The 15,304-nt window shown below is 38.9% G+C and overlaps 1 protein-coding gene across 5 annotated transcripts in view; it reads left to right on the top strand.

The window, feature by feature from the left end:
• DOCK3 (dedicator of cytokinesis 3) overlaps positions 1-15,304 on the top strand; it is a 547,636-nt gene that overhangs the window by 190,091 nt on the left and 342,241 nt on the right. The gene's annotated exons all lie outside the window — the stretch shown is intronic.

Here is a 15,304-nt window from a genome sequence, read left to right on the forward strand (position 1 = left end):
CAAGAATTTATTGTATTTGATGGTCATGTAATTTATAATCCTTTTTAAAATTTACAACAGTTCCCCAGCCTTTGTTTTTCCTTTCATGACATTGACATTGTTGGCCCAGTCCAGTTGTTCTGTAGACAACAGGCAGGGATCTCAGCCTGTGTTTGTCTAATTGTTTTCTTATGATTAAATTCAGGTTACAAATTTTGGGCAGGAATACTACATAGGTGGTGCTGTGGATTAAAATGGTTATGTTTTCCTGGATGTCTTTCCAATACTTGGTTAAAGCAGCAGGACCGGGACTTTGGGACTCTTGCAATGTTTTGGTAGGAACGAGAACCTCCGAATCAGAGCCCATTTACTGTGTTTTCTGTCATGTTCCTTATCCATTACACCAGGCCACACTTGTAGAGAATGTGACCTTGAGTACTCAGTGTCTCTTAGGGTATATCAGCTGCTTCTCGAAACCATGGTGGCTTAGTGGTTAAGTGCTACGGCTGCTAACCAAAGGGTTAGCAGTTCAAATCTACCAGGTGCTCCTTGGAAACTCTATGGAGCAGTTCTACTCTGTCCTATAGGATCACTAAGAGTCGGTATTGACTCGATGGCACTGGGTTTGTTCTTGAAAAACTTGTGCTCTGGTGCTGAAGAGCTTGTAGTTTTTTTTCTTTGATTGTCTGCCGGGGTGTGAAATTGCTGAAATAGGCTACATTTGGAAATTTATTTTCATACTTCCAGTTACCTTTTAACGTGTTTCTTGATACCTGATTTTCTCATTTTAAAAATGATTTAAGTGTAGTTGCTACTTTTAGTACAGTTTCAGTGAGAAAATTACATATTGCATTATGAAACATAGTATGTTGTTTTAACTTGTGGGAAATTAATGATACGATTTGAATTAGGAATAACTAACTCCAGTAGGTTCAAGAGTTGTCAGTTTCACTCATCTCCTGTCAAGTTTCCGTTTAATTGAAAAAACAAATCTTTGCCCCAGAAAACAAGCCTATAAATCCAGGGCAATGTCTTACAACGGACCAAATTCATCTTAGGAGATAGCACGTATTACAGATAGACCAGTGACATACTCCCCTTATCAGTGTCCGCTGCAGGAATTATTTATGCTTACATTATTCTTTGGATATTGCCTTCACTCTCATATTTGAGAGTCTTATTTCAAATTGGGGTGAGTGTGTGTGTGAGGATGCACATCAGGGATACATGTGTGCTGCAGAGAGCACATGACAGTAGCACCCATTTAAATATTAGTTGCTTCCAATCCTGATTCAGATACCAACAACATTCTTTAAAGAGATGACAGAACTCATTAACTTTGTATGGAAAGGGAAGAAGCCCCGAATAAGTAAAGCAGTATTGAAGAAGAAGAATAAAATAGGGAGGACTCACACTACCTGACCTCAAAACCTACTATACAGCTATGGTAGTCAAAACAGCCTGTTACTGGTACAACGAGAGATACATTGACCAGTGGAACAGAATTGAGAACCCAGATGTAAACCCATTCACCTACGGTCACCAGATCTTTAACAAGAGCTCAAAAGTCCATCAAATGGGGAAAAGACAGTCTTTTTTTAACAAATGGTACTGGCAGAACTGGATGTCCGTCTGCAAAAAAATGAAACAGGACCCATGCCTCACACCACGCACAAAAACTAATTCAAAGTGGACCAAAGACCTAAAAATGAAGCCCAAAACTATAATGTTTATAGAAGAAAAAACAGGACCAGCACTAAAGATGCTAATTCCCGGCATTAACAGGATACAAACCATAACCAACAACACACAAACTGCAGAAGATAAATTAGATAACTGGGATCTTCCAAAAATTAAATACTTATACTTATCAAAAGACTTCACCAAAGAGTAAAAAGAGAACCTACAGACTGGGAAGAAATTGTTGGCTATTACAGATCAGACAAAGGTCTAATCTCTAAAACCTATAGAAAAATCCAGCACCTCTACAACAAAAAAGACAAATAATCCAATTAAAAAATTGGCAAAGAAAATGAACAAACACTTCACCAGAGAAGACATTTAGAGTGGCTAACAGATAGTTGAGGAAATGCTCGTGATCATTAGCCATTAGAGAAATGCAAATCCCAAGACCACACTGAGTTACCATCTCACCCCTGACATTACTGGCACACAACAAAAAAACAGGAAATAACAAATGTTGGAGAGGCTGTGGGGAGATCAGAACTCTTATGCACTGCTGGTGGGAATGCAAAATGATACAATCATTTTGGAAAAATGGTAATGGCACTTCCTTAGAAAACTAGAAATAGAAATACCATATGATCAGCAGTCCCGCTATCCTAGAGAAATAAGAGTCATCAAATGAATAGACATACGCACACCCATGTTCATCGCAGCATTGTTCACAATTGCAAAAAGATGGAAACAGTCTAGATGTCCATTGACAGATGAATGGGTAAACAAGCTATGGTACATACGCACAATCGAATATTACACAACAGTGAAGAATGATGAATCTGCAAAGCATCACATAACATGGATGCTGAGTGAAATAAGTCAATCATAAAAGGACAGATATTGTAGGAGACCATTAGTGTAAAACCTCATGAAAGGGTTTACACACAGAAAAAAACAATCTTTCATGGTTATGAGGGAGGGGAGGGGTGGGGATGGAAAAACACTAAATAAGACAATAGATAAGTGCTAACTTTGGAGAAGAGTAACACAGTAGACAATTCTAGGGAAGCCAGCACAACTTGTACAAGGCAAGGTCATGGAAGCTCCATAGATACATCCAAACTCCCTGAGGGACAGAACTGCTGGGCTGATTGCTGTGGAGAGCATGGTCTCAGGGAATGTCTAGCTCAGTTGGCATAATGTAATTTATGAAGATCAATCTTTTCTCTGCTTATCATGCTGTTGCTCATTGGTCCAGTTGTGAGGATTTTTTGTTTTCTTTATGTTGAGGTGCAGTCCATACTGAAGTTGTCAAGGATTTCATTTTACTTGGATCCACAATCAACAGCCATGGAAGCAGCAGTCAAGAAATCAAAAGACGCATTGCATTGGGCAAATCTGCTGCAAAGGACCTCTTCAAAGTGTTGAAAAGCAAAGTTGTCACCCTGAAGACTAAGATGCTCCTGACCCAAGCCATGTATTTTCAATTGCATCATATGCATGTGAAAGCTGGACAACGAATAAGGAAGCCCAAAGAAGAGCTGATGCCTTTGAATTGTGGTGTTGGTGAAGAATATTGAATATACCATGGACTGCCAAAAGAACGAACAAATCTGTCTTAGAAGAAGTACAACCAGAATACTGCTTAGAAGCAAGGATGGCGAGACTGCATCTTACATACATTGGACATGTTGTCAGGAGGGATCAGTCCTTGGAGAAGCACATCATGCTGGGCAGAGTACAGGGTCAGCAGAAAAGAGGAAGACCCTCAATGAGGTGGATTGACATAGTGGCTGCAACAATGAGCTCAAGCATAACAACTATTTTAAGGATGGCTTAGGTCCAGGCAGTGTTTTGTTTTGTTGTGCATAGGGTCGCAATGAGTAGGAACCAACTCGATGGCACCTAACAGCAACAAGTTTGTAAAGAAAATGTTCTACATTCTGCTTTGGTGAGTAGCATCTGGGTCTTAAAAGCCTGAGAGAAGCCATCTAAGATACTCCGCTGTTCTCACTCCTTCGGGAGCAAGGGGTAATGAAGAAAACTAAAAATTCAAGGGAAATGTTAGTCCAGAGGACTAATGGACCACAACTACCATGGCATTCACCAGACAGTCCAGTACAAGAAGATGGTGCCTGGCTACCACCACTGACCGCTCTGACAGGGATCACAATAGAGGGTCTTGGACAGAGGTGGAGAAAATGTAGAACAAAACTCTTCAACTAAAAAAAAAAAACCCAGACTTACTGGTCTGACAGAGACTGGAGAAACCCTGAGAGTATGGCCCCTGGACACACTTTTAGCTCAGTAATGAAGTCACTCCTGAGGTTCTCCCTTCAGCCAAAGATTAGACAGGCCCATAAAACAAGGAAGACTAAAAACACACCAGCCCAGGGGCAGAGACTAGAAGGCAGGAGGGGACAGGAAAGCTGGTAATAGGGAACCCAGGGCCGAGAAGGGAGAGTATTGTTATGTCCTGGGGTTGTTAACCAATGTCATAAAACAATGTGTGTGTGTTGTTGTTGTTGTTAGTTGCTGTCGAGTCTATTCCGACTCATAGCGACCCTATGCACAACAGAACGAAACACTGCCCGGTCCTGCGCCGTACTTAAAATTGTTGTTATGCTTGAGCTCATTGTTGCAGCCACTGTTGTCAATCCACCTCATTGAGGGTCTTCCTCTTTTCCACTGATCCTGTACTCTGCCAAGCATGATGTCCTTCTCCAGGGACTGATCCCTCCTGACAACATGTCCAAAGTTTGTAAGACGCAGTCTCGCCATCCTTGCTTCTAAGGAGCATTCTGGTTGTACTTCTTCTAAGACAGATTTGTTCGTTCTTTTGGCAGTCCATGGTATATTCAATATTCTTCACCAACACCACAATTCAAAGGCGTCAGCTCTTCTTTGGTCTTCCTTATTCATTGCCCAGCTTTCACATGCATATGATGCGATTGAAAATACCATGGCTTGGGTCAGGAGCATCTTAGTCTTCAGGGTGACAACTTTGCTCTTCAACACTTTGAAGAGGTCCTTTGCAGCAGATTTGCCCAATGCAATGTGTCTTTTGATTTCTTGACTGCTGCTTCCATGGCTGTTGATTGTGGATCCAAGTAAAATGAAATCCTTGACAACTTCAATCTTTTCTCCATTTATCATGATGTCGCTCATTGGTCCAGTTGTGAGGATTTTTGTTTTCTTTATGTTGAGGTGTAATGCACACTGAAGGCTGTGGTCTTTGATCTTCTTTAGTAAGTGCTTCAAGTCCTCTTCACTTTCAGCAAGCAAGGTTGTGTCATCTGCATAATGCAGGTTGTTAATGAGTCTTCCTCCAATCCCGATGCCCTGTTCTTCTTCATATAGTCCAGCTTCTCGGATTATTTGCTCAGCATACAGATTGAATAGGTATGGTGAAAGAACACAACCCTGACACACACCTTTCCTGACCTTAAACCAATCAGTATCCCCTTGTTCTGTCCGAACAACTGCCTCTTGATCTATGTAAAGGTTCCTCATGAGCACAATTAAGTGTTCTGGAATTCCCGTTCTTCGCAGTGTTATCCATAGTTTGTTATGATCCACACTGTCAAATGCCTTTGCATAATCAATAAAACACAGGTAAACATCCTTCTGGTATTCTCTGCTTTCAACCAGGATCCATCTGACATCAGCAATGATATCCCTGATTCCACGTCCTCTTCTGAAACCGGCCTGAATTTCCGGCAGCTCCCTGTCGAAATACTGCTGCAGCCGTTTCTGAATGATCTTCAGCAGAATTTTGCTTCCGTGTGATATTAATTATATTGTTCTATGATTTCCACATTTGGTTGGATCACCTTTTTTGAGAATAGGCATAAGTATGGATCTCTTCCAATCAGTTGTCCAGGAAGCTGTCTTCCATATTTCTTGGCATAGATGAGTGAGCACCTCCAGCACTGCATCTGTTTGTTGAAACATCTCAATTGATATTCTGTCAATTCCTGGAGCCTTGTTTTTCGCCAGTGCCTTCAGAGCAGCTTGGACTTCTTCCTACGGTACCATTGGTTCCTGATCATATGCCACCTCTTGAAATTGTTGAACATCGACTAATTCTTTTTGGTATAATCAGTCTGTGTATTCCTTCCATCTTCTTTTGATGCTTCCTGCATCATTTAATATTTTGCCCATGGAATCCTTCACTATTGGAACTCGAGGCTTGAATTTTTCCTTCAGTGCTTTCAACTTGAGAAATGCTGAGCGTGTTCTTCCCTTTTGGTTTTCCATCTCCAGCTCTTTGCACATGTCATTATAATACTTCATCTTCTCGAGAGGCCCTTTGAAATCTTCTGTTCAGTTCTTTTACTTCATCAATTCTTCCTTTTGCTTTAACTGCTTGACGCTCAAGAGCAAGTTTCAGAATCTCCTCTGACATCCACCTTGGTCTTTTCTTTCTTTTCTGTCTTTTGAGTGACCTCTTGCTTTCTTCATGGATGATGTCCTTGATGTCATTCCAGAACTTGTCTGGTCTTTGGTCACTAGTGTTCAATGCGTCAAATCTACTCTTCAGATGGTCTCTAAATTCAGGTGGGATATACTCGAGGTCATATTTTGGCTCTTGTGGACTTGCTCTGATTTTCTTCAGTTTCAGCTTGAACTTACATATGAGCAATTGATAGTCTGTTCCACAGTTGGCCCCTGGCCTTGTTCTGACTGATGATACTGAGCTTTTCCATCGTCTCTTTCCACAGATGCAGTCAATTTGATTTCTGGTGTTCCATCTGGCGAGGTCCATGTGTATAGTCACCGTTTATGTTGGTGAAAGAAGGTATTTGCAACGAAGAAGTCGTTGGTCTTGCAAAATTTTATCATTTGATCTCCGTCATTGTTTCTGTCACCAAGGCCATACTTTCCAACTACTGATCCTTCTTCTTTGTTTCCAACTTTCACATTCCAATCGCCAGTAATTATCAATGCATCTTGATTGCGTGTTTGATCAATTTCAGACTGCAGCAGCTGATAAAAATCTTCTGTTTCTTCATCTTTGGCCCTAGTGGTTGGTGCGTGAATTTGAATAATAGTCGTATTAACTGGTCTTCCTTGTAGGCGTGTGGGTATTATACTATCACTGACAGCGTTATAGTTCAAGATAGATCTTGAAACGTTCTTTTTGACGATGAATGCAACACCATTCCTCTTCGAGTTGTCATTCCCATCATAGTAGACTATACGATAGTCAGATTCAAAATGGCCAATACCAGTCCATTTCAGCTCAGTAATGCCTAGGATATCGATGTTTATGCATTCCATTTTATTTTTGATGATTTCCAATTTTCCTAGATTCATAGTTCGTACATTCCAGGTTCCGATTATTAATGGATGTTTACAGCTGTTTCTTCTCATTTTGAGTCGTGCCACATCAGCAAACGAACGTCCCAAAAGGTTTACTCCATCCACATCATTAAGGTTGACTCTACTTTGAGGAGGCAGCTCTTCCCCAGTCATCTTTTGAGTGCCTTCCAACCTGGGGGGGTGCTTATCTTCCAGTAGTATATCAGACAATGTTCAGCTGCCATTCACAAGATTTTCGCTGGCTAATGCTTTTCAGAAGTAGACTGCTGGGTCCTTCTTCGTAGTCTGTCTTAGTCTGGAAGCTCATCTGAAACCTGCCCTCCATGGGTGACCCTGCTGGTATCTGAATACCGGTGGCATAGCTTCCAGCATGACAGCAACACAGAAGCCCCCGCAGTATGACAAACTGACAGACATGTGGGGGACCATATGTGTACTAAGTGTTTAATGAGAAGCTGGTTTGTGTTTTAAGCCTTCATCTAAAGTACAATAAATAAATAAATAAATATTAGTTCCTGTCTAACATTTCTCTGGCATTTTTATTCTTAACTTGCTGGTGTATTTACTAAAGTAACTTTTTTTCATTAGAGATGCACATGAAAACAGTGATTTTTATAAAATTCCCTTTGCAGCAATTCCTTCTAAATTTTCAATTTTTTTCTCTCTGCTGAGTCATTTTTATGAACTTAAAATTTCCTGAAAACCCTCCCATTACCACTCATTTCTTTATGCTTTTTCATAGCAAAACTTCCCAAGGGTAGGCTATACAGCAGTATATGGATAAGTAGTACATTTTGGTACATTATTTTTGCTTTTACTTCTTTATATTTTTAATTTTTACAATCATACATATAATACAATTTTGTAATAGAAGTTATACTAAATACTGTGAGTAAAATAGGCAAAGCTCACTGAGCCATGATTAGCAGATATTTTCTGAAGGATGTCTAAGTTAGAATGAAATGTATATGTATACACACTTAGACACACTAGAACATATTATTGCAGATGAAAAGATAGCAGTCTTTTAAACTGTCGATTAAATTTCACATCTCTTTGCTCAGATTAAGATAACCAGTTAATTCACTACTTTAGTGCCTAGTGTTCAGGAAGATATCACCTTGAAAATAACTGAGGTGCATTAAAGTTAAGTGAATGTTTTAGAAGTGCTTCAATTTGAACAGATGATTTTTGAACATTTTAGGAAAGAACATGATTCTTGGTAAAAGTCAACATGAGTTCACCAAATCAGCATTTCAGAGAAATGCAGAGGATATAGCATGTCTTTATTTCTGCAAAGCATATGACAGAAAGTCTCCCACTGTGTACCTAGATAGATATATAGGCAAGATACTAACAAGATTAAATGGGTTTATAGTTGATTGATAATCTATCAGAGGATGTTCATCACTTATTCCTTTGTGCTACTACTCCGTAATACTCCTGTTAGTACCTATGTGATCCTCATTTTCAGATCACTGCCTGACACATAATAGATACTCAGGAAACATATGATGGATGAATCAGTAAATTAGAGTCTTTAATGATTTGATGGATATAGGAGACTTCTGTTGGACAAGAAACAGGGTTGTAATCCTTAGCCATGTCCAAACTGAGTAAAAAAGACGCAAAAGGTTCGCATTATTATTCAGAGCTTGATATAGCAAGGGAGTCAACCACCATCACTTGGGTTTAGCAGAGATTCAAAGGCAAGCAGGGGAATGGGAAAGCTTTGTGTTAAAAAAAAGTGGGAGGCAGGCAGGCTTCAGTTATGCTCTGATCGAAGGTTGTTGACTTTGGGAAGCTGGTGTCAGTTTAAGTAGAAGTGGGGAATCTAATGTGATTGGGAAGCATATTTCGCTTTTTTGGTTGATTTGGAGTTAGAAGAGTTGGCAAGAAATAGGGCAACTGGTAGTCATTGGCCAAGTTCTGACTATTCCGGGCTAATTGCTGCAGAGATTGTGGGTCAGAGTTCTATAACTGTAAATGGTCTGGCCATTGCTCATTTGTATATTCAGTTTCTCACTTGTTTTTCCTTCTTACTTGTAATCCTAATTCAGTATTCCTGACCATTGTTTCTGACTTTCAAGGCTCATTTGACTGTTTTAAGATTAATTTGCTTACCAGAAGCTTACTTCTGTACATCTTATAACATATGTCCAACTGTGAACTGCAACATGGTAGGATTTTCTAGCTTAACCAGCTTCTGGTGTTGTTTGTGTCCATAGCATCCTGAGTCTGCTCTCCTTGTCTCATTTCAGTCTTCCCTGTTCTCATGGCTTTATGTCCATATCCTCATTTCTAACTGTGATCTTATGCTGAGATCACTATTTTATAACAAACTTTTTACTGTTAAATTAATTCTCCTTTTTAAAGGGATTCTGGTGCATCTAAAGAAGCTTCTCAGCCTTTGGTTTTATGAAGACAAATAGGTAGCAACAGCATTATAAAAAGCTAACTTGGAAAGTTGTTGATGAATAAAATTACTCCTTAAGCTAGTTGTTGTTTTTATCTCCGATCAATTAAGTTTTAGAAAATATTCATACAGAGAATTAACTGTTTCAAAGAGATGAAGCTGTTAAACCTGCGAAATAATTTACTGATTTAGAAGGTATGAAGTAGTTCTTGAATTTTGAATTACAAGACTGAATTTGCTTATATTTAATTAAAAAAAAAATTAGGCTGTATTAATCTGTTAGTTTTATTGCCGTATAGTAAAAGTAGCATTATCAAATATTTGTGTATTATAAAAAGTGCTGTTGGGTCTGATAGAGGTGACAGTCATGAATTGAAATGTTGCTTTTGCATAGTAAACAAATAGATTCTGTACATCTTAATCTTTGTAGTCTTAATAGCACCTGTAGATCACACAACATGCACCTCTCTGCCTTACGTGCTTAAAGTACCTTTCCTGGTTATGAGAAGTAATATTTAGGAGAAGCATTTATTACTTGTTTCAGGGCTCTTATTTTAAGTTTATAATAAAACCATTGTAGGCACTGGGTGCATCTTGGCTTCTAAATTTAGGTTGCCATTGTTAATTTTCTCCTTTTTCTTAATAGACAATTTTAGTTGCCTAAATTTTTTAAGCACCTTTTAGGGATTTTATTTTTTAATGCCAGAGAAGTGATGCAGTAGATAGACAAAATAGAGAATGAGATGTGCAGTTCAAATTTCTTACCTTCCCCTAGCCCCCTGGAAGGTTTGGCCTTTGCCATTGTCCTTCAGAGTCACCTTTAGTTTGACAGCAGTTCACTAGCTGGTGCCTGCTTATTGTACAGAGCCATCTATAAACTAGACTCTAGTATTCCTTGTTCTTAGTTGTTTATCATAAGGAACTCCCCCATGAGACTATAGGAATGAGTTCAGATAGTATTGACAGTTTGAAAGGGATAAGGAAGCTTGGAGAATGAGTCACTTTCTATACAACTTGTACCTGCAAGACTTCCTTTGTTCCAGTTCCATATGGACCATGTCCATTTAGGATGAAACATTGCTGAGTATCCCTAACTTTATGGGTGATGGATTAGGTAACACCCTAATTAGGTAACTAATTAGGTAGCACCCTAATTAGGTAACTTCATGATGAGTAGTTGAGGTCATGTGGTTGCCTGGTAAATCATGGTTAGCATTAATTGTCTACCAAGACACAGCTGTATTCCAAGAGCTAGTTGTCAAAAGAAGAATACTTAGTCGTTGTAAAGAACATGTCTTTGTTCCCAAGAACTAATGTCCTCCTCTGTGACTTTGCTTTTAATGTTTCCTGCTCTGTATAGTATCCTAATCTGCTAAACACCCGTTGATTACTTATGACCTTATGCTGGGTCATAAGAACAAATTCATAGCTACTTGCTTTGCATTGTGCACCAACTGGAAAGTCTTCTCTTGCTCTGGACCCTAAAAAGACCTGACAGTCCTTTGGGTCACTCAGTAAATGAGTCAGAGCATCACATTAAATGTGTTACAAATGCAATGAAGCCCACCAAGTGTTCTACATTCTTCTTAGTGGTAGGGGTGTGCAGATTGCTACAGCTTGTCCTTCACTTCGGAAGGGTTGACTTGACATGCCTCAGACGCTGTATCCTTAGACATTTCGCTGAGTTGGTGGGGCCCTGAACTGTGGGATTTATCATCTGCTTCCTCTGGCATTTACATTTCCTACCTAGACGTTTAGAATACTGGTGAATTCCTGTTTTCATTGTCCCTTCAGCATGACATCATCAGTGTAGTGGACCAACATGGTATCCTGTGGGATGGTAAAATTATCAATGCCTCTCCAGAAAATATTCTGGCACAGAACTAGTGGTTGAAGATACACTGCTGCTCTGGTCAGGTGAAAGGAAATTACTTCTCATGTTTCCTCTTATTGATACAGAGAAAATAGTATTTGCCAGATTAGTAGCTATATTTTAAATTTAATAAGATATATATATTTTAATTTTTATTATGCTTTAAGTGAAAGTTTACAAATCAAGTCAGTCTCTCATACAGAAATTTATATACACCTTGCTGTACAGTCCCAGTTGCTCTCCGTCTAGTGAGACAGCACAGTTCTTCCCTCCACTCTCTGTTTTCGTGTCCATTCGGCCAACTTCTGTCCCCCTCTGCCATCTCATCTCCTCTCCAGACAGGAGTTGCCCACAGTCTCGTGTCTCCTTGATCCAAGAAGCTCACTCTTCACCAGTATCACTTTCTATCCCATAGTCCAGTCCAATCCCTGTCTGAAGAATTGGCTTTGAGATTGGTTACTCTCTTGGGTTAACAGAAGGCCTGGGGGCCATGATCTCCAGGGTCCTTCTAGCCTCAGACCTTTAAGTCTGGTCTTTTTACAAGAATTTAAGGTCTGCATCCCACTGCTCTCCTGCTCCTTCAGGAGTTCTTTGTTGTGTTCCCTGTCAGGGCAGTCATCATTTGTAGCCAGGCATCATCTAGTTCTTCAGGTCTCAGGCTGATGTAGCCTCTGGTTTATGTGCCCCTTTCTGTCTCTTGGGCTCATAATTATGTTGTGTCTTTGGTATTCTTCATTCTCCTTTGCTCCAGGTGGGATGAGACCAATTGATGGATCTTAGATGGCCGCTTGCTAGTGTTTAAGACCCCAGACTCCGCTCTCTAAAGTGGGATGCAGAATGTTTTCTTAATAGATTTCATTATCCCAATTGACTTAGATGTCCCCTGAAACCATGGTCCCAAAACCCCCACTCCTCCTCCGATGGCCTTCAAAGCGTTCAGTTTATGCAGGAAACTTCTTTGCTTTTGGTTTAGTCCAGTTGTGCTGACCTCTCCTGTATTGTGTGTTGTCTTTCCCTTCACCTAAAATAGTTCTTATCTACAATCTAATTCGTGAAAGCCCCTCTACCTCCCTCCGTCCCCACTCTGTTAACCATCAAAGAATATTTCCTTCTCTTTTTAAACTATTTTTTTGAGTTCTTATAATACTGGTCTCATACAATATTTCTCCTTTTGCAACTGACTAATTTCACTCAGCATAATGCCTTCCAGATTCCTCCATGTTATGAAATGTTTCATGGATTCATCATTATTCTTTGTCAATGTGTAGTATTCCATTGTGTGAATGTACCATAATTTATTTATCCATTCATCCCTTGATGGGCTCCTTGGTTGCTTCCATGTTTTTGGTGTTGTAAACAGTGTTGCAGTGAACACAGGTGTGCATATATCTGTTCTTGTAAAGGCCCTTATTTCTCTAGGATATATTCCAAGGAGTGGGATTGCTGGATTGTATGGTAGTTCTATTTCTAGTTTTTTAAGGAAGCACCAAATCAATTTCCAAAGTGGTTGTACCACTTTACATTTTCACCAGCAGTGTATAAGTGTTCCAGTCTTTCCACAACCTCTCCAACACTTATTATTTTGTGTTTTTTGGATTAATGCCAACCTCTTTGGGGTGAGATGGCATCTCATTGTAGTTTTGGTTTGCATTTCTCTAATGGCTAATGATTGTGAGCATTTCCTTATGTATCTGTTAGCTACCTGAAGGCCGTCTTTAGTGAAGCGCCTGTTCATATCCTTTGCCCATTTTTGAATTGGGTTATTTGTCTTTTTATAGTTGAGTTTTTGTAGTATCTTGTAGATTTTAGAGATTAGACACTGGTCGGAAATGTCATAGCTAAAAACTTTTTCCCAGTCTGTAAGTAATCTTTTTACTCTTTTGGTGAAGCCTTTGGATGAACATAGGTGTTTGATTTTTAGGAGCTCCTAGTTACCTATTTTCTCTTCTGCATTGTTAGAAATGTTTTGTATATTGTTTATGCCATGTATTAGGCTCCTAGCATTGTCCCTATTTTTTCTTCCATGATCTTTATCATTTTAGATTTTATATTTAGGTCTTTGATCCATTTTGAGTTCATTTTTGTGCATGGTGTGAGGTATGGGTCTTGTTTCATTTTTTTGCAGATGGATATCCGGTTATGCCAGCACCATTTGTTGAAGAGAATGTCTTTTCCCATTTAACTGACTTTGGGCCTTTGTCAAATATTAGCTGCTCATATGTGAATGGATTTATGTCTGGATTCTCAATTCTGTTCCATTGGTCTATGCATCTGTTGTTGAGCCAGTACCAGGCTGTTTTGACTACTGTGGCAGTATAATAGTTTCTTCAATCAGGTAGAGTGGGGCCTCCCACTTTGTTCTTTTTTAGTAATGCTTTACTTATCTGGGGCCTCTTTCCCTTTCATATGAAGTTGGTGATTTGTTTCTCCATCTCATTAAAAAATGTCATTGGAATTTGGATCAGAATTGCATTAAATCTATTGATGGGTTTTGGTAGAATAGATATTTTTACAGTGTTAAGTCTTCCTATCCATGAGCAAGGTATGTTTTTCCATTTATGTAGGGTCTCTTTTGGTCTCTTGCAGTAGTGTCTTATAGTTTTCCATGTATAGGTCTTTTACATCTCTGGTAAGATTTATTCCTAAGTATTTTATCTTCTTGGGGGCTGCTGTAAATGGTTTTGATTTGGTGATTTCCTCTTTGTTGTTCTTTTTGTTGGTGTAGAGGAATCCAACTGATTTTTGTATGTTTATCTTGTATCCCGATACTCTGCTGAACTCTTCTATTCGTTTCAGTAGTTTTCTTGAGGATTCTTTAGGGTTTTCTGTGTATAAGGTCATGTCATCTGCAAATAGAAATACTTAAACACTTCTTTCTTACCAATCTAGGTGTCCTTTATTTCTTTATCTAACCTAATTGCTCTGACTAGGACCCGCAGCACAATGTTGAATAAGAGTAGTGATAAAGGGCATCCTTGTCTGGTTCCCATTCCCAAGGGGAATGCTTTCAGACTCTCTCCCTTTAGGATGATGTTGGCTGTTGGCTTTGTATAAATGCCCTTTACTAATATGTTGAGCAATTTTACTTCTGTCCCTATTTTACTGAGAGTTTTTATCATGAGCAGGTGTTGAACTTTGTCAAATGCCTTTTCTGTTTCAATTGATAAGATCTTGTGGTTCTTATCTTTTGTTTTATAAAATTTTAAATTTTTCTAAAAATTTATATAATAAAAATATAATAGATTACATTAATTATTCTTCTAATGTTGAAGCATCATCCGTGCATACCTGGTATGAATACCACTTGATCATGGTGAATTATTTTTTTGATATGTTGTTGAATTCTGTTGGCTAGAATTTTGTTGAGGACTTTCGTATCTAAGGTCATGAGGGATATAGGTCTGAAATTTTCTTTTTTTGTGGTATCTCTACCTGGTGTTGGTATCGGGGATATGCTGGCTTCATAGAATGAGTTTGGGAGTATTCCATCCTTTTCTATGCTCTGAAATACCTTTAGTAGTAGTGGTGTTAACTCTTTTCTGAAAATTTGGTAGAATTCTGCAGTGAAGCTGTCCAGGCCAGGGCTTTTTTTTGTTGGGAGTTTTTTTTTATTACCTTTTCAATTCCTTCTTTTGTTATGGGTCTGTTTAGATGTTCTACCTCTGTTTGTGTTGGTTTAGGTAGGTAGTGTGTTTCTAGGAATTCATCCATTCTAGGTTTTCAAATTTGTTAGAATACAATTTTTCATAGTAATCTGATATGATTCTTTTCAGTTGGGCCTGTTGTGATAGCGCCCATCTCATTTCTTATTCGGGTTATTTGCTTCCTCTCCTGTTTTTCTTTTGTCACTTTGGCCAGTGGTTTATCAATTTTGTTCATTTTTTCAGAGAATCAGCTTTTGGCCTTTAACTCTGTCAGTTATTTTTCTGTTCTGTAGTTCATGTAATTCTGCTGTAGTTTTTATTATTTGCTTTCTTCTGGTGCCTGAGGGTTTCTTTTGTTGCTTTCTTTCTATTTGTTCAAGTTGTAGG

This window comes from Elephas maximus, chromosome 20 (genome assembly GCF_024166365.1).
Source record: "Elephas maximus indicus isolate mEleMax1 chromosome 20, mEleMax1 primary haplotype, whole genome shotgun sequence".
Classification (NCBI taxonomy): Eukaryota; Metazoa; Chordata; class Mammalia; order Proboscidea; family Elephantidae; genus Elephas; species Elephas maximus.